A 20875-nucleotide genomic window follows, 5' to 3' on the forward strand; every position below is an offset into this window, starting at 1 on the left:
TCAAGTAGCCCCTATGATGACTTTTGAACACTCTGAAATCAAAAGGATTATTAGGGTCTCATTACCAGAATATAGGGACAAAAGAGTAAAATTTCATAATGTACAAAATATTAAGTCCATAATTACTGTGCAGTGCAAAATGAATGTTATTTTGAAAACATGAAAAAATACAAAACATTTAGGCTGTTTAGATGGTATTTTAAACTTTTGGTCAAGATCTAATTAGACATCCCATTTTGCAAATTCATTCTATTTTACTTTAGTTTACAAAAAAAGCAAAAAAAAAATCTAACAAATCACTCAATTATAATATTTCATATTCTACAACTCAGCAAAGAAGTTTTAAAATCATCCTAGTGGGATGTATGTAATTAAAACGTCGCACACTAAAAATAGACCACTTTCTTAATAAAAAGCAGCTGGTAGACAGTGTATATTTTTTGTTTTACTCTCTTTTTTCTTCCACAGTTGAATGTATTTTGAAATTCTAGGTGAGATTCAGGTATTCTGTGCAGGAAAATAAAGACCTCAATCTTTGTTACTGAAAGAGATTTAAGGCTTTTTAAAAACTCCATTACCTGTGGACTTAAGGGTCATTTTCCAGTTGGTAGAAACTTACTCAGAGAAGAGACACGAGAGAGTCAACAAAGCACAAGGGGTAGACAAGTTCTGCTGTTCTAAGGAGACAATCTAATTTACTGACTAGGATTGCAGAGTCTGATGCTTGAAATGGAATATTCTCTAACACTGAAAAGAATACCAAGAAAATAACACACCTGTTTTTATAATTTCAAGGTAAGCCTTGTATGCTTCCTACTTATCAAATCCTTCAAGCTAAGTACATTTAAAGTGTCAAAATGCTTCAATCTAGAATGTTTCTCCTTTTGACCATGCATATTTACCTGACTGCTAAACATGCAATCAGTAGGAATGGATATATTGTCACCAGGTTGGACACCATGATAGAGTCCTTCGTTTGCTCCATGTCACTGTGTTCTGTAATCTATTTTTCTCTCTGTGTGTGTGTGTGTTTCTCAATGTTTTTCATCTGTGTCCAACCACAGATTTGTCCATCTTTTTAGTCAAAAGAACAATGAAATACTCTGTTAAGTGAATTAGCAGATATAACAATAAAGATGATTTTACTCCTACCTTTAAAGATCTTAGAATCTATCGCAGAATATACTAAAACGATGTGTTAGTTTTGTGGATGATGATGCAATGTTTGAAATGGGACATGAAGGACATGAAAAATAGGGAATTGAGGAGGCAAGAATGGCAAAAAGGAGAAACATTTTCATAATTATACTGGTGGCTCTGGGAATGAACCATGAAACTTCACAGCAATATACCTATACAATGAGTTATACTAGAACACTGAAATGAATGACTGTTTACTTGTTTAACTGGAATGCCAATTTCTCTCCAGTGACATGGCCCACAAAATGGGAACAGCATTGTTTTTAATGACAGGATATTTAATTACTGAAACCTGTATATCAAATCCAATCTCCACACAGAAACCTGTGGTTAGTACTAGGTAAAGTGTGAATTTGATATAAGCACTGTTACAATTATTTCACTCTTTTATGCAAAAGAGTCACTAGACACTCCATTCAAGACCTAAGCCTACAAACTGACACACACTGAGGTACTGTGCACACATACTTTCTGGGTGCAATGAGCTTTAGAAATAATGAGATAGCTCTTAGGGCAGCACAGGTGGAAATGTGATGCAAACATCAAGACAGAGCTCTGTGAGTCTGCCTGTTCCGGTGTGGTAAGATCCACCAAGTGCCATTTATTTAGTTTATTCTACTAAATAATCATTTGGATGGCAACTTTTCCTGTCATTCTCTATCCCCACTCCCCTCCATGTGGCTGATTAATCGGCTTCCTTTTCACATCTCTTTGGCTCTTAAAATACCCCATCCATACAAAGCTCCAAGTGATATTATTAGCTTGGAAGGATGGACATTCATAAGCAACAGTGCAAACGCTGAGGGCATCTTTGTGTTTCACATCAAGTGTACAGTAAGCATTTAATAATGATGTAGACTACCTGATTTAGTGGCTGGAACAGAGGCCTTTTGTAATGAGCAGCCCATTCTGTCTATGCTGGCTTAGGAAGCAGACTCTCCAAAGTCTGAAAAATCCTCCATTTTATAAATGTTTGGAACTACGCAAGCAGTATCTAAAGATTGTGCTGCATAATGTTTGGTAGACAATAAGGAAGCTGGGAAAACGAAGCAGTTTTTGTATATTGGTCTGTTTGTACACAATCAGTCTCTGATTAAAAGAGCCTAAGGACCTTAGCCTGTAAGAGGTCTGTCTGTCTGGGTTTCTTGCACGCTTCTCATCTGGCAGGTTCTAAGATTATGAGGATTTTTTCTGTGTTGCCTTTCTAAATTGACTCCATTTTAATTGGGCACTGTTTTTCACTGGAAACAACTTCAATATTGTAGTTCCTTGTGGAAACTACCCCATAAGTCTTATAACTGAGACCCATATATCAAGTCAATTGTAGATAAAAGCAGGAATATTCCCTTAAAATATGCATCAGGGACCGTTCAAATGTCTGGATGATGCATGATTCTATAGTCTGGCAGAAAGATACTATGGAGTATTGCAAAATCAGTAGGAATAGCCTCGACTCTAGCCACTGTCAATTTTCTTTGGCAGTAATGTATTTTTCCAAAAGATGAAGGAGGAAAATTATCAACTATGCACCTGAGTCGAAATCACATATTATAGGAAGAAGAAGTAACAGAAGGATGGCTGGAGATTGAACAGTTTTTCTTCCCGCACAACACATTCTTGTTCATGTGGAAAGGAATGACTCTTGGAATGCTGGGGTTAATTATTAGACGTTTGTCTAACTTGAAGTAACACCATGAAGTTCAAGGTACTTTTTTTTCAGATACCAATTACTATGTGACTTAGAGAAAGACTCTGTTTTTACACTTTTTAAAAAGTTGACAGTGATCATCAACTTAGTTAAGCAGTATTTCTAATTATCCAATAAGCATTTAAGCTGAGTTAAACACATCAAGCGTTTGGCAAACATGAAGCGCGATGCAGTTACTCTGTAGGTACAAATTACATTTTTACATTCTACCTGGCATGACAAGAAAGAACGGGTGTAAGCTGAAGATTTATGAGACTTATTCTGCGATATTTGAGTTTCGGTTTGAAAATATGCCTTTAAGCTACCGCCTCACACTGCTCTCATTTTTTTTCTCTTTCTAATAAGCAATGTCTTATGTGCAAAGCATTTTGTTTTCACATATTGCCATGGTGAATGAGATGGCAGTCAAGTGCCTTCCTGCCACAGTGGTTGGCATCCAGTAAATGCATTCCTTCTCATTTCTCATTCACATTTTGGTACTGCCCTGCAGCCATACAGCTTGTGGCAGGTGGCATAGGAGGGACTTACATGCAGTTACTGAGACACAATACTGCAATTTAGCAGCACTTTTTCTGACATCTTCTACTGCTTCATGCTGTTTTCTGCCATTTGCCTTAGCAGAAAGTGCCAGCTGGGGTGACTTGGTTGTAGCCCTTTCCTCTTTAACATTTCTGTAGCACCTGCCTTTCCCTAATGTAGGTTCCTGGGAAAGTCCCTCTTCCTAGTTTTGGGTGACACCAGTCAAGCAAGTCAGGGGAACATCAGATGCCTTCTTGGGGTTGATGGTAGTAAAGGAGTAGATTTTGCCATTATCCTGTAGAATAACTCAAAACATAGTACAATTCGTGAAAAAAAGAGTTATATTATGCATCCACTGATAATGAAAAAATTCCTATCAAGTCAGGAGCAAAAACCAAACATGAACTCTGTGATCTACGTAAATCCACTGTCATATCTTCTGACTACCCTGGTATGTAATTTTTCTTTTCATCTGAGTCATGTACTGATTGTCTACCTGCTCTATGGGTTGTTCCATCTCTTTCACCTTCTTTGATTTAAATACCCCTGCCAGTCCCTCTTCCCAATGTTAATAATGTCCCAAACCTTATATACTTCTTTCTCTAATTCCCCTTCATGGCTCAGTAGTAATCTTCAAACAAATGCTTCCTAAAGCAATGACCTTTCTTTTGGGCAGAAGTGGGAACCTACATTTCAAATGGCCTTAAAATTTCTAAAAAAATGACCAGAATGGAAGCTTAATATACCCTTGCAAATCTGCTCCTCCCTGTGTTATCCCCTCTTCTTGATAGTAAGGTATAAAATTACAGAATCACCTTGACTTGTTTTTTCCTTTTACTTATATAACAATATTTCATAAATTTCTATGCTTTTCACCTCTATAACTTTGTTCAGCTATCCATTAGTGAGGTTCTGCAATTGGGGAAACCAATTGTGACACTTTCAGAACTTGTGCTTATATACAATATAAAGAAAATACAAAAAATGCATTTCTTTTTAATTATTTTACACTTGAGAAAGTATTAAATAATTATGCTCTCTGAGCAGCTCTTACCTAGTGACCTCAGGTTTTAACTAGGTATCATCTCTCATGAAGACACTTAAACCAGAGGAATCAGCAAATACTTTGTCTGACTATGATTTAGATCTGAATGTCTCCCCAAAGGTTCATTTGCTCAAGGGAAGGCTTTTCAAAGTGAGACTGTACCATGGGAATGCTACAGTTAAATGTGATGTTACCAGCTGGAGCCTGCTTTGAAGAGGTGGGTCACTGTGGGCATGACCTGGAAGGGTGTATCGCCCACCTGGGCTCTTCTCCTCCCTCTGCTTTCTGATTACCATGATGTGAGCATCTTTCTTCCATCCAGGATTTCTCACCATGCTGCTGACCATGCAAGGAATGACACTTCTGACAGGCATTGTGTCTCAGTGACCAAGAATATGAAAGACACATGGAAGAGTTGCATACTATGCATTTACCAGTTCATGCTGACTATTCTAATTTATTGATTTCTACACCCAAGGAGAGACAGAAAAGTATTTATTATTTTGTTCCCCCTTCCATGTTTGCATTATATATTTTCCTAAGTTTCTTAGGTTAATTTTCTCAATATGTACTTCATGCCTACCAATGCTGACGTTGTATCCAAAGAGTGACTATGTAGGAAACAGGGCCTTTAGGGAAGAATTAAGATGAAATGGGGTTTTGGGATTGAGTCTTTCCTCAGCTAGGATTACTCTCCTTGGAAGAGAAAGGGCAACCAAAGATCTCTGTCCTGACATGATCAAAGATGAAAGGCCAAGGAGGATCAGTCACCAGGAAGAGAGGCCACACCAGAAATCAACCTGATACTACCTCAACCTTGGACTTTTAGCTTTCACCACTGTAAAGAAAACAAATTTCTGTGGCTTAACATGTTTATGGCTGGACCATAATTCATGTCTCACTTCCGGGTGGCTTGAACTACAGGTGGTACATGTATGACTGTCCTGTGCATGACTATACCACTTCTACCACCAGTGCTACAAGGCACCTGGTAGGATCGTCATGGATGCAGTGCCACCAGTGGTTCAAGCCAGCAGGAACGTGAAGACACGGAGTCTATGGTGCTATGTTAAATGGTCCTGGGAGGTTAATATAATAGGAAAAGGACAAGTAACTGTGTGCTATGTGAAGAAGGTTGAAGAAAATAAAAGGCATTGGAATAGAAAATAGCGTATTTGAGTAACTAAATAAAAGCGGGTAGCTGGAAGGTAGCCAGGAACAAAAGGACATTTTCCACATATTAACTGTTCATTTTAAGGGTTCTCTATAACATTTTTATTAAACTTGTAACCATATTAATAGCAATTATTTAGAATCATTACATGTTTCATAGCTTATCTTTGTGACACAGCTCATCTCTCCTTGAATTCTTTACTTTGATGTATTTATTGGTTGGCTAGAATTTCCTTAAATAATGTTTCATATAAAATACGCATGGATGGTATTATTTATGCTTTGCATATCTGACAAATTATTTTTGTTTTGCGTTTGCCTTTATATATGACCAAAAATTTTGCTGTTCTGAAAGATTACTGGTTTCTAGTATTATTTCCTCAAACTCTAAAATACTGCCCTATGGTCTTACTTTACATTTTAATTAGCCAGTTTGACTTTTAGTCTTTTAAATAAGTTCTGCCAAAAGGACTTGAGTATATTAACTTGAGGTTCAAAGGATTTTTTTCTACGTATGTCTTATCCCTGCCCTCATGATTAAAACTAGATAACATTCAGACAGTATTCTATTTTACAACTCATAGCTTTCACTCAGCATCACTAAGGCATCTTTCAAACCTCCCCATCCTGGGGCTTTTCATGTGCATGTCTTATCTTGACCTGAGGACACTTGCCTTCCTTTATGACCTATCCTAAATCTGTACCCTTGGTGGATGGCCACCTGATGGGCTCCCACGGCAAATTGTACCACATTCAGCAACTGACTTCTTGTATTTTTTTTATGTAGGGCAGGTATACAGTCATATGCCAGGGGAGACTCAGCATGAAGGAAAGGACAACAGCTTCTTTATCTCTATTGCATTTGACAAGTTCCTTAACAAGTCAAATTCCATGTTGGGAAAACTGCAGGTACTCAATTTGAGTTGCAAAATTTAAAAAAATATACAAGTTTAAGCATACTGGGCCTCCTGGATTAATGACACACAGGGACATCCACCAAACCCCTAGGAAGGGGAATATCCTTTAATGCACTTTTATAAAAGGGAATACTTATAATTTGATGAGATGAAAACAACATGTCCTTATGCTTTATACCAGTTGCTTAGAAATAATCCTCAGGCATGATTTGCTTTCTTAAGTGGATGCTGAAGATAAGAGTTTTTTTGTACTGGTGATCCAACTTAGGACCTTGCACTGGCCAAGCAGGCACTTGTGCTGCTGAGTTAAACCCCCAGCTCCAGAGCTTTTAAAAGTATGCCAATCCACTTCTGCTTGAATTTCCAAGTTTCCACAGCAGCACATATTTTACCTGCTTCTCTAGTTTACTCCTCCCCCTCCCCTGCATCAGCATCTGAGTGCAGTGCACCTCTCAGAATGAAGGATTGTGGTTCTGAAAGCAAATGCATTTTTCTTTGATCTTGAGAAAGTTCCCCACAGCAGCGATAATGACGGAACCCTATTTAGTGCTGTTTGTTTTTCATCATTTCAACAGCCTTCAACCTGAAACATGATAAGAACAGCGAAACTGATAAACCACCCTTATTTTTATCTGTTTTCTGTCGGAGTAGCTGCCAAGCAGTGAGACAGATTTCCCCAAATATCTTTTAAAAGAAGGAGTGGATAACCCTGTGCTTCGGGCTGAGGCCAGCACAATTCAGAATATTTATTATGTCACAGAAAAATTCTAGCAAAACAGAAGAGGACAGCACTTTTAAATCAAGTCTAGCGTTATATTGAGCCCGATACTCCCGAAGTAAAATCAACTTTCTAAATCATCCTCTGGTGAGGACAATGATTCCACTAATGAGAAACAGAATGCAAATATGCTTTGTATTTGCAATGAATTCTGCAGCAAACCAAATTATGGGTAAACTTTTGCCTTTTAAAAAGTTTCTGTGAGAAACAGACACTGCAGTGTTTACCAGCTGAAAGACTGGACCATCTATTAAACAAGTCCGCCTACTAGGAAACTGTTATTACTTCAATATTATCATTCATCCATTTACAACATTTGTTTTCAATTTCTCCAAATATGATTGAGTTAGTCCCATGAGTTGATATATGCTTAATGTCCTGTGATGCGATATAGTAATAATGTGCAAGAAGAAAAAACTTAAGAGGCATAAGAGACTATTTTATGCTAAAATCATTCTGGCTATGTGCTTAAGAACTGGCTTTTCTGATTAATTTGGTAGGGTTTTCATGCTGACCCTTCAGTGATACTTCATGATGTGGCAGCGAAGGACAACAGAATTAGGAAATTTTACAGACCATTTAGCTGGGTGCAAAGACAGTCAATTATGGACCAAAAGCCACTGTGAGTATTTTGGCCATGTATCGGCTCATAATTTGATTAGATATTATAGTTCGGTTATAAGAAGAGCATTGATGAACTGCAAGTTATATAAAAGAGCATCTATGAGAATGGACTGAGTTTTATGACTCGGGTTTATAGCATTAATGAAGTGACCAGCCTCATAAAACTGTAAACTGACTCTGATGAGGCTGCTGTTTTGAAACTTGTCTTTTATTACTTGTAGAAATCAGCATTAAGGTTAATATTCTGCTGTGATAGGTTATCTCTTGAATATGTAAAGCTCTACCAAAAAAAAAAACCCAAAAAACAAAGAAACAAAAAACAGATCTACTGACATTTTGATATTTTCTAACATCTCTTTGACCTAGGCTGACTGAAAAATTATATGGGTTTCCTTTTTGTGACTATACAACTGGTTTATTGACTTGTATATTATGAAATAATTTTAGGACAGATTGTCACTGAAATTCATGAATTACCCATGCTGTCAAAAACAGACCATATGCCTAGACTATATACAGTTCATTAAAATTTAAAATCATATGTTTTTGACATTAGCACCAAATCTCTTATGGAGTTCTGTAATGTACACATATGCACAGAGAGGCTTACAGATTTTTTGTGTTAACATTATTTAAAATAGGAAATTATAGGTAAAGTGTGTTCCCTATGATTAGGGAAGTGGTTAAGTATGTTGTTTCAACAATTTTATGGAGCAATTCAAAAGAACTGGTGAATCTATGTATTGGACCTCTCCAAAAAAGAGGGTTTTAAAATATAAAATCTACTGAAATACATCATACAGCAATACATGCATCCTAATACCATTTATATTTTTAAAAAACTCAACAAGATTATATATCAGTATACCTGTTTTCAAATAAAACATGACTGGAGAAGATACACAAATCATAGCAGTTACTAGTGGGTGGTCTTTTACTTTGAAATGCCTTTTGCCTTTTTATCAAAATCAGCATTTTATTTTTCTGTAATGATTGAAGAGAAAACTATTAAAAGGAATGAGCCTAGGTAAAAAAAATTCACTAGGAACAAATCTGAATTTTCTTCCCCATATATGTACAAACAAAAGTCTCTCAAAGACTTCTGCATGATCTTGGCTCTGTCCGGTCATTATCTGACAAACACACATCCTATTATTCTTAAAATGTTTTGCTCAAGATAAATGAGAAGGTTACTGTATTTATATTAAAAAAAACTCAATATGCCATAGCAGGTGTCATTTTACAAGAGAGTAGAGGTCACTAAGCACCAGCAGAAGCAGATTCAGCTGCCTCTGGTAACTGCTAGTTAACAATTCCGAGTAAAAGTCAGAAGTATATAAGAAACTATATCATTAATATGTGGAGTTTCTTTTCAAATTGCCATATTAGTTCAATCCATATTATAAATTCTGTTTAGAATTTACATAGAAATTTCCACTTTTGGAAAGAAGATATTATTTTTCCACCTGTCATGTAAAGCTGCAAAGGTTGTCTACTGCTCAATCTGAGGGTAATTGTATAGACTACACAGTATACTATACTATACTATACTATACTACACAGTATACTATACACAGTAATTGTATAGACTACAATACATAAACCTGCTCAATCCTACCAGCAGGTTCACCATTAGCAATACAAATACTATTACTCCTGACTCAGGTAAAGCATAGTCAAGTGAAGATCCACTGGAAGGCATCAGGAAAACATTCCTAATGGGGCAATTCCACTTTGAAAGGCATATCAATATCTTCCCACAAGGGCAAGATTTGGAAGGATTTCAATGTTACTGTTTTTCAAAAATACTATTATCTTTATTTAGACATAAATAAGCCAGTCAGTTTGAAGGATGTAACTCAGAGCTAACACACTGGTGGCCATGTTTTGCTTGGTCATTTGACTCTTCTGGGATTTAATAATGCAGTGAGAATCTCAGTCCCGGCACTGTCAAGTCACCTAGTGTCTTAGACCCTGCTTCACATGTTTCTGTCACTCTGTCAGCCTCCGAGAGGACTTCATTTTGGTATGCCCTGGTCTGGATCCTGGAACTCATAGGTTTCTGAATTTATTCATCAGTACTGGTCATCAGTACTGCATTTTTACAACCCTTTTATTTAGATTCTTTTTGAAAAAGTAAACAGAATTAGGCAAAGTTAAAAATTTGACTAAGATGATGTGGCTTTCTAAGGAGCTGGGACTGAGTCTACATCCCCCTTTCCTGGAATCAGAATTCCACCAACAGCTGCTTTACTGATAACAGATGACAGTTTCCACTAGGACTCTGTGGAAGAACCCAGGTCCATAACTCCAGCAGTTTAGGTTGCAGAACATTGGTCTGAAAGAGAATAGTCTACTTACTCAACTTAAAACTGTCCTTTATTCATGAAACAAGACCTGCCACCTTATTTAACTTCTCAAAGAAAAAAGAACTAAGTGACTTTTGAAGCACCATCCAACTCATCTTCTTGTATCTAGCTACACGTTATCTAGCTGTATCAGCTCTGTCTATTTTGGAATGTTTTGATTTATGAAAGACTTTCAGTAAGCGTGCTGCACATATGTAATTACCATGTAATGAAGACCAGTATCAAGTGTACTTAGAAGAATATCCTGGTCATGGTTAGGATAGGAGGAGGGAGGATGAGGTTTGCTTCTGATACAGGGTAATATAAGTCATGACCCTGTGAAACCAGAAGTGAAAGTTAATACCCAATAAATCAACTCAAATACAAAATGAGACACTCCTGTATGTAACAATTACCATGTAGTGCATTGCAAGGTGTATATGTATCATATGTTCAAGTGGCCAGTTCATATTCCTGGGCAGTACTAAACATGAATTCCTAGGCTCTGCCCCAGGTTCTGATTCACGTGCTGGGGAGGGACCTGTAATTATGTATTACAAGAAGATCCAAAGAGATGCACAGTGCCAGTCTGTGGCTGCATTTAAGTGACAAAGATACAGAGAGACACTTGTAATACCTTTAGAAGTAAATGAGGAAAAACATACATCTACTATACTCATTTCTCTGTATCTTTATATTCATAAATTTAACAAAAAACTCAGTCTCTCATTCATACATTTTTTTGTCTTAAGTCATAAAACTTTAATGGAAAAGGAAGACTGCAAAAGATGCTTTAAAAAATGTAAGTTTTCCTTTTTCCCCTAAAGACCAAATATTATTCTATCTCCAGATACCTGCAAATATATGGAACTATCTTGTAATAATCTGATGCCAGAAGCCCACCTTGCAACTTTTCTTTGCAAAAAACCCCAGATGCGAGCAAATCAGATACCATGTAATAAAACCCAAATGTATTTTTCCAAAGACAGAAAGAAAAATATCCAAGTGATAGAACCCTGATTGGAAAGACACAAAACAAAGATAACAGAACTATTTTTAAGCTTTGTGTTATGACCAGGGGGCACAGCAAAACAGTTTGAAATAGAAAATCTTCATGCTGATTACGTGCAATCAAAACACACAGTGTTCAAAGGCAGCCAGTATTTTTTTACACTGTCTAGTTTATGCAGTGAGTTTCTGTGTTCTTTCGGTCTGGGAATATTTCAAAATAACATTGCAGGTACAGCTGGGGAAACTCAGTGATACCGTTGGTCCAGATCTCAGCTATTAGGTTATAAAAATATTTTGCATTTCCCAAAGATGTCTTGATTCCTTTTTTTGCTAGAAATTTTAATTCAGAACTCATTATTGACAGCTGTTTGTTGGGGATAGAACCTAATTGCTCCCCCCAGCCTCAGCTGCATGGAGGCTGATTTCCTCTCCCTTCCAGAGCACATTACATATAAACATAGGCAGAAGAAAAAAAAAAACCAATTAACTAAATATGTGTATACGAAATGATTCATTGAGAGCTCTGATCAAGTAATGTATCTAACTACAACAGAGGTCAAAGAAAATTGCAGCACTTACAGTTTTCAATACTAAATATAATTATATGGAGATATTCACAAGCTCTAACATATACATGATGAGTGGCAGCATCTGAATGTTTATTCTTTTATTAGAACAACTTATAAATTACTGTATTTAAGTAATTGGCAAGATATTTAATCTTTTGATGTATTAACCTAAAGTTATCCCTTTAACATAATGTATATACTATGTGGAATCTGAGATGTTCTTTGTCGAGAGTTATCTAGTAAGCTGTGGAGTCATTTTGCTCTACAGAAAATTCTTCTCTGGAAATCAGAGTTTCTAGGGACCCAACAATTCTTTCCTCACTCTGCAATCACTGCTGTGGCTGAGTTGCTTTCCCTAACTGTATAAGAAAGGAATATAACATTTTTGAAGTTATTTCTTTTGGAAGATTCTCTTCAAAGGCAATGCCTCGTTTTAGCAACTCAAGTGCAGGCATAGCTTGGCAATGTTCATTCTATGAAATGCCTTCACGGCCTCACTCATGAGGTCTAGGCCAATTTGGGGACCTCAAGCTGCCTTCCCTATGGCTGATTGTAACCCCCAAAGAAAGGTAAGCCGTGGGCTGGATTCATTGGAGACCATCGAAGGAGCGGATACACTCCATTTGAGAAGAGCAGTAGTTCCTTTTATTTGTTCTCTGTCTGTTCTGGGAATAGAGGAGATGTGATGGTTGAGGATGAGCAAATTGCTCCTTAGTGAGGAGCCCATTCGAAGAAAATGAACTTTCTCTTAACATCAGGGACACTACGTGGTGCTTCCCTTTCTGAGTGCAAGAAATGCTTCTAGTTGGAGACTTAATTTACCTCATATAGGGAGAAAGATACTGGGATGGGGTTCTTACAACCCTGGTGATTCTCTAGGATGCAACACACATTTCCATTAATACCAGACAGAATGCAAACTACCAAGCAATCCCAGACTCAACATTTTCAAAGCCTGACAAAATGAACAGGAAATACCCTAAAGGGTCTGCTACCCACAAAACCTGGCCTGTAGTTTACCGTCTGAGCCCTACCCCAAGTGGCAGTGAAAGCCATTTTAATTAGCATTTAAGAATAAGGGAACTACTTTTTAAAGAAAACCCCTACCCTTAGACATTTATAGCTTTTAGAAATCTTACACCTTTTGGGCCCTGGCCTTGTCTGGGTTAAGACACATCCCCTTAATGTTCACTTAACAAAAGTCTATTGAGTATCTGCTTCATGCCTGCTGATATAAACTCAGAGAAACTGTATCTACCTACATATCTCTGAAGTTCAAGGGAAGAGAGTCAGTTCTTGCACATGAAACTGAAGGACTGCCTCACTTAAAAATCTTCCATATTTTTCTTAAAGGCTCATCTTTTACTATTTTCATAGTCCAAATGTATGGAGGGAAGCAAAAGAATTGATGAAACCTTTTTGTTTATACATAATCATGGTAGAGCAAGTGACCTCTGACTAACGATGTGCCATTGTATGAGTTTGGCAAATGACTTCCTTTTAGCTACTGTGAAATGAACCCAAGCTCTTACATGTGCGAGGTAAGCACTCTGCTGAGTCCATTTGCCATTTGTCTCTTTCTATTTGCCAATGTAGGGTTGAGAATGTCTCACTCAAGTGAGACACTGGCAAATGGAAAGAGAATGGACTTCAGAAATTCAGAATCCAGTTCTTCCTTTTATAAGCCATGTGTCATTACATCACTTATTTATCCTGTCCTCACCTATACAATGGACTCTTTCCTTAAATTTTCTATGTAAAGATATCATTGACAAAATGTCTTAATAGATCTTTGATAAACATTAATTTCTCTTTTTCTATGAATTTTAATTTAACTCACCTAATGGCACAGTAGCTAGGCATGGTTTATACTACAGACATGGTAATGCATTTATAAAACCAATATTCTACTTTATTTCCCAATTGTTATTTTCACAGGAAGAGTGACATATAATTGAATCTGATTTGAGACTTTAGAGATGCTCTGACCCAGTGGTTCTCAGTGTGACCCCATGACTGCACCATCAGCAGCACCATCAAGGGGCTTAGAAATAGTTTTCTCAATCTATAGGCTCAGAAATACTGGGGGGTGGGACTCAGCAACCTGAGCTTTGAAAGGCCGTAGGTGAGCTTGGTGCATTCAGAATTGAAGAACCACGCATCCTACCAAACCCTAACGTTTTACAGATGGAGACACCAAGGAAAGTAGACCTGATCAATATTAAAAGTAAAGTCTCTATACTTCAGGTGCATTTCATTGCTTCTGTTAAGAGTTCTTTTCTTTCTCTTATCTCAGGCAGATTCTATTGTTTGTTCCAGCCATTTATTCCTATTAATATGCATAAGACTCTACCTTCATTTTCTTATATTACTTCCCTTTAATCAGTTTGACAAACTCAAGCTTTCCCTTTTCTCCAAAGCCTGCAGCTGCTGCTCACTGCATTACGGCCACTCGAGGATAGAGGTCACTCTCTAGGATGCTGTGCTCTTCATTGGTATCATGAGGTTCATTCCCAACAAGCCAGTTATTTTAATTAAATAACTTAATTATTAAATAAACCTAGAAAAGACAGTTGCATAATAAATGTTATTGCTCCTTTAAAAACAAAGTTAATTTCACTGCAAAGACTTAAGAGTAATTTGTGTCTGGTCAGACCTCCATAAAAGTACAAGTGACTTAGGGAAAATTGAGACAATTGTAAATACATGGACAAAATACTGGTAAAGTTTGAGAAACCCAAACTTAACTTGCTTGCAAAACTTTAAGATTGTTTTTCATTTTAAGTATACTAGAACTGCTCATCATAGTATAAAATAATTACTCCTAAATTTAAAAAAAACAGGATCAATCTTACATAATAATATATCCAACAAGATTCTCAGGGATTTTTGCTTTAGCTGAGGTTTTCTCTAAATGACCAAGTCTTAACACACAGATTAAGCTTTTTTATCAACTGTCCTTTGTTTTCAGTATTTTCATGTATGCTGTTTTAAGCATGTTGAGGGAGATGTTGTCCCCTTTCATTCCCAAATTCCATAGCCTAGGGCAAAACATGGTTGAGTTCTAACAAACACTTATTATATTAACGTACACATTCTACTGAGTATTCCTGACTAGCTGACAATGCACAGTGGTTCTGATGGTCCTGTTTTTATCACTGTCAGTTGAACTATAGAAGTTACATATGCTTTTGATAGCATATCTTAAGTCTTAAAGAACTCATGGGGGAAAACGAGTTGCATAAATAAGTTTCAGAAATTCATGCTTGGGAACGTACAATGGAAATAAGTATTTTACAGGATTAAGAAACCCTATAGTAAAGGGATTTTATCTTTCCCCATATTTATCTGACTGTGGTCATTCAGCACACTCCCACTTAGCATTAGTAACAACCCGTGACTCACTCAGTCTACACACACACTGATGAGATAGCCCGAATTTTAAATTACTTGCCTTTTTAGATTGTCAGGTAATTTTTCTCTTTTCATAGACTTTCTCATGTTTATTATACGACCCAGATTGGGTGAGAGAACCATTTGTCAGATTACATTTGTGAATATTGATTTAGATTTGTAAAACTGCTACCTTTCTTCTAAATCAAAATGTTTGTGATCTAGTTCTCCTTTCACAGGTTTTCATGTATGTGTTGCCGAAGGGAGCACACCTTTCACAGATTAAAAGGAGAAAGTTTCATCAGGGAAGTATGAAGAATCGGATGTTAAATAACAGACTGAGGAATGCCACTGTAAACAGAACCTAAAATTTTAAGATTTAATTTAAAAACAAAAGTGCTGAATAACAAACAGTTTTTCTTTTTTCTACAAACCAAATAGTTTTGGGTAGCAGCTCTCCAAAGAGCAATGTGGCTTCAGTACTCTGGAATTATGTTACAACTGGATGACTTCAGACTTTTAGACTTGGAAAAGCAGTTTAAGTATCAGATTATAGGAGTACAAGAGACACAGTCCAAGAGCACTCAACCTGGACCCAAGAAACTAGTAATGAATGCCCTTTACACTAACTATACCCATGAAAATGGAACAATTACCAGAGATAAGGCTGCCAGGATATTAAAATCGCAAATGATGAATGGCAGTTATGTAATGAGTTTCTTTAAAATAGACAATGAATTGCCAGTTAACAAACACTGGCTGAAGTGTTGATAATTGAAGCTGGGCAATGCATACTTAGAGATTTATTATACATTCTCTCCAATTCGGGTATGTTTAAAAATGCCCCAACTAAAAACATTCAGAAAAAATAATCCCCATTCCATGTTCTCTCTGAATGTAGAGTTCCCTACAAGGTGGAAATAACAAAGAAGATCTTGTTTAGAGCCACTAATCTCCTTCCAGTGACTTTGACTGGATCTATGTTTCTTATAATATAGCCATACTCAGATGCGCTGAGGTTCTAACAGGAAACTGCATGTAACTAATAATTCTGTGGGTGCTATTTGATAAAACTACTCATGTGGAAAGGCATACAGAGAATTCAGCAGGAGGTATGATGACTACCTTAGGAATTGTTATACCTTTGTACATTATGCACACAACAAAGATTTATACTGAAAATGATTTCCATGCAGAATTATTATCTCATATTTATAAAATGTTTATCCTAATACTTTAAGAAATACAAACATAGCAACAAAGGCATACATACCTATGTCTCGTAACTGGACTACATTTAGAGAGCCTCTTACTGAATTCTGGAAAAGGTTTTGCTAAGCTTGTGGCTTTACTATTGTACCCTACAAACCAATAAGTTTGAGTTTAATTGAACCAAGATAACAAGTGAATTTCAGGCTGTAGCACATAAGAGAAAATAGTCTGAAACCAGGTCAATCATTTTCAGGCACACAAAAGAAGGATAAAATGTTAACCGTAGGTTATAAAGGATTTCTGTGGTTTGTAACATGATTGGTTATGGTTTTTCAAATGCAAGTAATGAGCATGACTAGAATGAGCAAGAATCGCTGCCAAACTGATTAAAATCAGAGCTGGATTAAAGTTGACAAAATAAATTTCTGAGAGTTGTGTAGAATGGCCCCCCTACCTTGAGAACCCAAGAAATAATTTCTTCAGAGAAACAGAAAATTTCTCACTACTGCTTCCATAAAACTCAAGTTTATCATCAGCATCATTAAAATAAGTATAGATTAAATCTACCAAATTTGGCCAACTTCTCTTATAGAGAACACACCATTGGAAAATGACCTGATTATTCCCTACCCCCTTGTACAACATCACACAGCTTTAAATTAGCCCAGTTTCTGCAGATGCAATTTCCATTTCCAATCCTGAAAGCCAAATAATGGAAGTAGCATAACTCAGGTACTTTTATGATAATACACTTAAGTTTTTAAGATCTTGAGCCTTCTTTTATCACTTTACACTTTGAAGCCCCCTTCTATATGTGAACTGCTTTAGGAAGAATTTGATTTTATTAGAGTCTTTGACCATGTGTGAAGATGATCATGTTTGGAGACCACACTGAAATCCAGCAACCCTACCTCTTGGAAAAGTTTAGAGGCTGTAGTTGTGACCAATTGAAGCTACAGTTTATGTATATTTACCTTCTATGGTCACTTATGGTATTCAATTTGAGCTTGGTGTTGAAATATAATTAAAAACAAACAAATAGCATCTTAAGTAATTGGTAGTTAGCCAACAAGTAAGTAGACTTCAATATAAATTCTGGCTCAGCACGAAGATGGGGCTGTGCCTCACTGTCAAGGCTCTTGACAGAATCTGGTGCAGTGAGGTCAAAATTACAGAAAAAACAAAACCCCCAACTCACATCTCTTAGCAATATGTACAAATGTGAGGGTAGTTACGTATCTGAGAGAAAAAAGCAAATCATCTCACCATAGGAAAAAATAAATCCAGCAACAGTTCTGAAAGAAATTCAAAGACTTTTCACTACTTTCTTACACATTCTATAGAATGGCAAAAGAACTTGTATCTTGGATTATGCCTGGGGTTTTGCTCTTCTTATCTAGATGGATGCAATAAATTCACACTGCAGCTTAATCAGGCTGATGAGAATAGAGTAGTGAGAAAGCCTGAGCCAGTGCAACTCTGAGGTTCACTCGTGCCTTCTCTGGCTCAAACAGAAGTCTGACAGGATGACTTTGGAGGACCAGTGACTTGGTAGAATCTATTATTTTTTATTTTAATAGACAACACTAAGGATTTTTCATGTTTGTTTTTTTTTTTTTTTCATTTTTATTAGTGTCTGTTCATCACACACACACACACACACACACACTCACATACACAAGACATCTTGATCCCTTTTATCTCCCCATCCCCACTTCCAGAGTCTACCTCCCTGTATCCTATCATCCATCTTTTTTGGGGGTGGGGACCAGGATTGAACTCAGGACCTTGCGCTTGCCAGGCAGGCACTTAGGCCACTAAGCTAAATCCCAAGGCCCTATCATCCATCTTTTACTTTGCTCTTTAACTTATTTACAATTTGTGTTTCTCATATAAGAGCAGCCATGTGATATTTAACGTTCTCTGATTTACTTCATTTAGCATTAGGGTCTCATGGATCCCCTTTCTTTGTATATTCTGTATCCAAAGGCACCTTTTGCTTGCTTCACTTTTTCTCATTTATTCTGTCTTCAGCGCAGAACCAGTTAAAAGTATCCAGACTCTTATTTCAAAAGGGATTCTCTACTGACTTTGGTATGACTTCATTTCAGCAACAAAATTTCTCTCCACGATTGCATTTAGTTTAGAAACATGAATGTAACTCATAAATGCCACTTATCAAGGCAAAAGGTTTAAAAACACTTATTACTAAATACTTGTTTATTTACATGCAAGGCTTTAGAGTTTTGCACAGCTAGATTCAGGCATATAGCAAACACAGCGAGTGTTTAGAAGACATATGAGTGACTCCAGCATATGGCATGGTCAGAAGCAAAGGGTTTGCAAGTTCAAGAAATAACACAAATTCCAACAGAGAAGTCTGAATGACACATTTAGAGCTACAACACATTTAGAGTCAAATGAAGAAGGTCACTTGCACCACGTTAAGAAACATGGAGACAGATTCTTATCTTGTGTAACCACAACATCCAAAACGGGCACTTGGCACATGGGTTACTGTTGAACAATATACCACATGTGGCTTCTTATTTCAGCTCCAGTGGGAAAACATGACTGGCAAATTTCTTTCTCTCTTTGCTTCCTACTTTATTCAATAGCAGAGGTAACAATAGCATCTGCTGCACTTGGCTGGAGCCTGGGATGAGGAAATTGTGGATAATGATCCTCCTAGGCATATGGCACACTAAAACGCTCACACTACAGCCTTGGTGCAGCCAGGCCAGCACTCCAGTGGGAGCAGCAGATGCATGAGGTAGGCCCTGCAACCCGAGGCAGGATTGCCAAGACAGCATGTACAGTGATTTTTAGTGGCCTGAAGTGGCTTCCCTATCGCAGCTGCTGGCATTACTGCTAAGCAGGACAAGTTTATCTCTGACATTTTTTCCAACTCTCCCTGACTTCCTGCTACCCCTCTCTGCTGCCCCAGCTTAGCTGACCACAAAGGGGCTAAGCACATTTAGACTGTTCTTGGCTATGCATCAGAACTTCTTTCCTTTTGTCATGGTCTTGAAGATCTGTGACTTAATTGTATCTAATGCATCGGATTATTTGCTTCAACCATTTTAATATCAAATGTAATGCCTTCTCTCATTATACAGATGCTATCTAGTTATTTTCCTAATGCATCTACAAAAGAGTTAAGGAGCTCTTTGATCGAATTAATGTGAACAAAATTTAAAGGACCATAATGCACTGGGAACCGTGTAGCTCCAGTGCTTCTGCAGACCTCAGTTCAGTAAGTGTCTATGGGAAAGCTGTCAGACTTATTGGTCTTCATTTTGCTTTCTCATCTCTGAAATTAGAGAGAGAGAGAAAGAGAGAGAGACAGACAGTAACAGAGACAGAGACAGAGACAGAGAGAGAGAAAGAGAGAGGAGAAAGACAGAGAGAGAGAGAGAGAGAGAGAGAGAGAGAGAGAGAGAGAGAGACAGAGAGACAGAGAGACAGAGAGAGAGAGAGAGAGATCTGGAGGTTTGAAACAAAGTCCCTTTCAGGACTGATTTATTGTGAATGAATCATACTCCTGGAGTTTTTGAGTTTAAACAGAGGCACATTAACCCCATTAAATCCTTTATTACAGGAAGATGCAAAGGAAATATATTTCAAACAGGGTGAAAAAGGAGTTAGGACTACAATTTTCTTCCACTCACAAGCTTGTATGGCAGTAAAAATACTGAACAGTTGTGAAACAAATCAAATTGCATTTCCTCTACTTTCTTATCTATCTCATATAACAATCACTAAGCCCTGCATTTTGAGGTGATGTTGGTAATCTCTGTCCCTGTTATCTAGCTTCATGAGAGAAATACACATTGTGCACCTAGCCAGTCTGATGGGCTTGGGGAGATGAGCTCCTAACAACCCAATAAACGAAGTTCAGCAAGGTAGCACTGAGAGGAGGAGTAAATAAAGAGAAATTATTTGTTGCTTTTTGCCATCAAGAGGTGGAGTGTGTTTTACTACCCCTTGGAATGTGGACCAGTCCTTGACCTGCCCTGAGCAAAGCATAGTAGTAGAGGCCTTATTTTCAGGAGGACCTTAACTTCCTCTGATGCTCTGAGAAGGCTGAGACCACTGAGCAGGATGAAAGAGCTCAGGGACCAGGAGGCCCCAGCCAGTCTTCCCAGCAGTTCCAGCCCACTGCCAAGGAAGGAAGGTGAGCCCATAGGACACCAGCAGACTGGTCACGTCCCAACCAAATAAACTGCAGAATAGTAGGAAATAAGATTGCTGGAGTTTTAAATAACTGGGAAATTTTGGCTTGGGATTTTCAGTCAGTAATGGCTGATGGTTAGATTTATCCCCCTCTTTAAGAACAGTTGCCAAATCAAAGATATACAGATGACCTCAAAAGAGA

The 20875-nt window shown here is 37.4% G+C and overlaps 1 protein-coding gene across 33 annotated transcripts in view; it reads right to left on the bottom strand.

The window, feature by feature from the left end:
• Window positions 1-20875, bottom strand: part of Ptprd (protein tyrosine phosphatase receptor type D) — a 2079748-nt gene that overhangs the window by 14114 nt on the left and 2044759 nt on the right. The gene's annotated exons all lie outside the window — the stretch shown is intronic.

The sequence above is a fragment of the Cavia porcellus genome, unplaced genomic scaffold (assembly GCF_034190915.1).
Source record: "Cavia porcellus strain 051 isolate PalLab524CR breed Dunkin Hartley unplaced genomic scaffold, mCavPor4.1 scaffold_1, whole genome shotgun sequence".
In the NCBI taxonomy this organism is placed as follows: Eukaryota; Metazoa; Chordata; class Mammalia; order Rodentia; family Caviidae; genus Cavia; species Cavia porcellus.